The 4,830-nt window shown below is 43.9% G+C and overlaps 1 non-coding gene across 1 annotated transcript; it reads left to right on the top strand.

The window, feature by feature from the left end:
- Window positions 1-287: 287 nt before the first annotated feature.
- LOC122797402 lies at window positions 288-450 on the top strand. The gene has a single exon (XR_006364123.1). It is a non-coding gene; the product is annotated as a U1 spliceosomal RNA (small nuclear RNA).
- Window positions 451-4,830: the final 4,380 nt, after the last annotated feature.

Below are 4,830 nucleotides of genomic sequence, written 5' to 3'. Positions count from 1 at the left end.
AGCTGAAATAAAACTGACCATTGTCTTGCATTTCTCCAAAGATTACGTACACTCATGCAGATTTTTTGCTTGCTGTATACCCTGGGAAAGAACAGACTTTGAAAACTGCCTTCTTTGCTTTTTCATTTGAAAAAAAAAAATCACTACAGGGCTTTGAATTTTGTGTGTTAGAGGAGCTCCAAGCTATGCTTCCGACATACTTTAAAAACAGGAAAAGGTTAGAAACAGCTTCCATGTATGTAAAGAAGATTGGTAAACAGAGATGTTAAAATTCTGTACTTCAACTCATACTTACCTGGCAGGGTAAAGACTACGATCAAGAAGGTGGTTCTCCCACGGCGAGGTTCCTCCATTGCCTTTCAAAGGGATTGATCCCTGTGATTTCCCCAAATGTGGGAAACTCAGCTGCATAATTTATGGCAGTGGTTACTGCGTTCGTGCTGTCCCCTGTCATACTGGTGAAAATGACAGCTCGTGTTTGTTATAATAATAAAGTAACACCATAAGTAAATGATACAGCATATTCGCAATGCTGTGTTGTACTCCTCTGTGTCTTTAGGAATGTAAACGTTCAGGGTTCTGTGTCACAAACTTACTACTGAATAAAATAAGAAGAGCTCGTGTTTGTTATAATTTTGTGTCAATATAAATAAATTATGTGTCTGTCTTAAGCTGGAAAGCATAGTGTAAGGAGATAAAAGTTTTTTTGGTAATCTTAATATTTGTTGTGTCTATGAGGCATAGGTTTCATTTAGATGGTGCAGTTACAGTGAGAGTATGTGGAAACTGTAGTTCATTTAGATGGCTAAACTATCAAAATGGTATTAAGGATGCCAGGATCCAATTCCTAGTGAGCACTTAATTTCATTATGAATGAAAATGGCACTGTGTGTCAATTTAAATGTTTTTGCTGCTATTTGGAAAGATTGTGGCTGGTGAAAATGTTGTTAATATAGGAGAATTATTTTTTTATTTGACATTTGTTTACTGGAAAAGTGCAATTGGGCAGTAATTCATTTTCAGAGGAGGCCTAGGGAGAAAGGCTTCATATTAAATCAAGTTTTATAGACAGATAAAACAGCATATTCACAAAGAAAATATTTACAATAGTCATATACAAGATGTGTACATAGGACATGAGTACAACTAAGTGAATGCTATAAAGTTATATTTGTTCTAAGTGGAGGTAGAATAGACTCTGCATGTTGGAAGAAAAAATGTTGCAATAATGAAGCTCAAACAAGAAAAGGCATGACTTCCTGGTTAATACTAATTCATTCCTAGGCCTTATGAAGGGAGTAGTAGAGAAAATGGTTTATACTGTTTAATAAGTTATAGGTTCATAGGTTCATAGGTTCATACTAGGCTATCTGCCCTAGGGCATTTATAAGCCTAGCCAGAGTGTGTTTGGCTTTCGCCACCCATTTTAAATTAATTTTGCTATGCCCTTTTTCGAGGTTAGTATACTGTGCCTCTGTCTAACAGTGACACAGAAGTGATACCCGGGGTAAACCTACGATCTCCCATCCACTCATCAAGATTCCTCTTGAAGAGAGTCAATGAGGGGCTCTGCCTAACCTGGACTGGGATTTTATTCCAGAATGAAGAGAGCCTCTGGGTTATGAATCTGTCCCTCCAGCATGTCCTATTTATTTCAGTGCTGAGGTTCAAGTCTCTCGAGCGCGTAGCTCGATGGGATTTGGATTTTCTGAGGTGCAGCATGTCCATTAATTCCGGGTTGGACATGGCTTTATACGTCAGGCACAGATCGCCTCTGAGCAGGCGGTATGCCACTGAGTAGAGCTGGAGTTTCTTTAACCGGGCAGCATATGGCATCTGTTTGAGCCCTTTGATCCTCTTGGTGAGGTACTTTTGGGGTCTTTCCAGTTGCTGCAGGTGTCTGGTAAGGTACATCCCAAAGGGGCATTGTACTCAATTATGGGCCTGATGAGGGATGAGTAAAGAGGCACGATGACCCCCCCGATCTAGATGTGAATCCCTTCATGATTAGGTGGGCTATATAAAATGTTTTTCTAACCACTTTGGCCATGTGGTTGAGAAATGAGAGATTGCTATCAACTTGGGTCCCCAGGTTCCTAATTACTTCTTCTGTACTTAATGGATTACCACCTATGTGGTAATTTGTTGGCACTTTGTTTTTGCCAAAGGGGATGACTATACACTTTTTGGCGTTTAGCTTGAGGCCATGGCTCTGGCACCAGTTGTCTGTTTCTATGAGGCCCTTTTGGAGGATGCTTGTGTTGGCTGGAGAGTTGATTATGGCACCCAGTTTGCAGTCATCTGTGAACTTGGTCAGCCACAGTCCTTCCGTGTTGGCCTGTACCTCCGAGAAATATATACCGAACAAGAGAGGTCCCAGGACTGAGCCTTGTGGGACGCCACTTGTAACTGGTTTGGAGTCTGACATGGCTCCAGCAATTCTAACCATGTGGGTTCTGTCCTTGAGCCAGTTTGCAACCCATCTAGTGACATAGGGGTTTATATTTAAGCTGGTGAGGTTATCTATAATGCCCGAGTGGGGTATTGTATTGAAGGCTTTTGCGAGGTCCAGGTAGGCTGTGTGGACCACCTTCCCCTTATCAATGGCCTTGGTGACTGTTTCAAAGAAATCAACCAGGTTCAAGAGGCAGGATCTGCCCTTAACAAAGCCGAACTGGGTAGGATCCAGTGTCTGTAGGTCCCCAATATCTTTATTTATGAGGTCCATGATGATCCTTTCCATAGCTTTGCAGACCAAGCTAGTCAGGCTTATGGGTGATAGTTTCCAGGATCCGTTGAGGCACCACCTTTGTGGAGAGGGACCACTGTTGCTGTACGTCACTCTTTGGGTACATATCCTGTAGTAAGGCTGAGATTGAACAGTAGTTTTATGTTTGGGTTTAGCTCTTCTTGGAGTTCATGTAGGACACAGCCCAGGACACCGTTTGGTCCCATTGATGCTGTGTTTTCTGCTTTGGAGAGGGCGGCTCTTACCTGAGCATCTGAGATGTCAGGGGGGCAGCACTCTGCTGGGATAGATATTTGCCCTTTTGGTGGGAGGGGGGAAGAAGTTTGCGCTGAACCTGTCAGCTAGGATGTTGGCAATGTCTGTGGGTTCGGTGTATTTTTTGTCATTTTGGACTAATTCTGAGCATATCTGGGAATTCCCACCCTGGTTCCTAACATAACTAAAGAAAGCCTTGTGATTATCCTTAGTGTCCTGTGCAATTTTTCTCTCGAAGCTGGCCTTAGACGATTTTATGAGTGCCCGTATTTTTTGCTAATACTGATCAGAGATGCCTTCCCTTTTTGGGATTTTGCTCTATCATGTAGTAGCTTCCTCCTTCTATTGTATAGTTTGTTTATGGCTGGGGTCCACCAGACAGGACGTCTGCCTTTGGAGGATTGGGTCTTGGTTTTATTTGGGATTGCATGATCCACACATTCCTGAAGGTGTTCATAGAATGCGTTTATAAAGGATTCTGCGGTCTGGGCCGTATTTTCCACAGGCCCGGGGGCTTTGAAGGATTCCACCTCGGTTTTGAGGAGTGTGAAATTTGCTTTAGAGAAGTTTTTCACTGTGGTTTTCAGGGCTGGTGGTGGTGTCGGGATGTGAATATCCAGTGAGATTAGTTTATAGTCTGATCTTACCAGTGAGGGATACACTTCTGGTCTGGAGCATAGAGTCCCCATGTTGGTGATGATCAGGTCCAGTATGTTTTCCCCTCTTGTGGGAGTGGTAACAAGTTGTTCCATAGCATTTGAGTTTATAAATTCTAGGAACCTTTGGGCTAGGGTGTTGGAGCTAGAGTAATGCTCCCAGTCTATGTTTGGGTAGTTTAAGTCGCCCAATATAATGGTGTTTGGAGAGACCTTCATAATTTCCAGTGTTCTCAGGAAGGCCGAGTAGGGTTCCTGGGTTTGGGAGGGTGGTCTGTAGCAGGCTATAAACTGGAAGGCAGTTTTACCCACTGTTAGTTGCACATGGATAGTCTCTGATGCTTCGTGCTGTGCCACCAACCTGGAGGTGTGGGTATCTTTGACGAATATTGATACTCCCCCTCCTTTTGTGGTTCGGTCCAAGTTTTGGGGCCGAAAAGCATGGTATGAGGTATAACCTGGTAGTGCTGAGGTGCTCTTGGGAGCCGTGAACCAGGTTTCTGTTACTGCACAGATATCGATGTTCTCCATGCTAAGGTGAGTTTCGAGTGCATGCATCTTGAGGTTTAGACTTCTGGCATTGAGTAGCATTACTCTTAGTTTCTTATCCCTTGTAATACCTATGGAGGTGGGTTTGTCTTTTGAGCCTTGCCTAAAAGAGGCACTATGGGGGTAGCAAGAGCCTTTGCCAATATCCGAAAGCCCAGGGGTGACAGGTGCAAGCCGTCCCTAGCGAAGCATAGTGGCTTGTCAAGCATGTCATCCCAGGCTGACAGGCATTGGATCCCCTTTGAATGACACCAATACTTAAGCCAATTGTTGAAATTGGTCATCTTGTCTTCATATTGTGGCATCATTCTTGGTGAGGGTAAGATGCTACTCAAGGTCAGGGTCATACAGGCCTGGGCTACAGGCCTGGGCTACATGCTCAGAGAGCTCCTCTATGTCTCTTTTCATGTAGTCCAGGGAGGTACGTCTCAGGTCATTCACACCAGCATGGACAATGACTGAGTCATATTTGTACTTGCCTTGGAGTGACCTGAGTGCTTGTGTTATCTGGCGGATCCTAGCGCCCGACAGGCAGCTCACCATGACCTTCTGCTTGTTCAGCCTGGTGAGCGGGACGTCAGTGTGCCTGACAATAGAGTCACCTATTACAAGTGTATCAGG

Source organism: Protopterus annectens, chromosome 3.part0 (assembly GCF_019279795.1).
Source record: "Protopterus annectens isolate FY-2018-M chromosome 3.part0, PAN1.0, whole genome shotgun sequence".
Lineage (NCBI taxonomy): Eukaryota > Metazoa > Chordata > Ceratodontiformes > Protopteridae > Protopterus > Protopterus annectens.
Note: the sequence above shows the minus strand (reverse complement) of the source record. Positions and strands in the feature narration are given on the sequence as shown.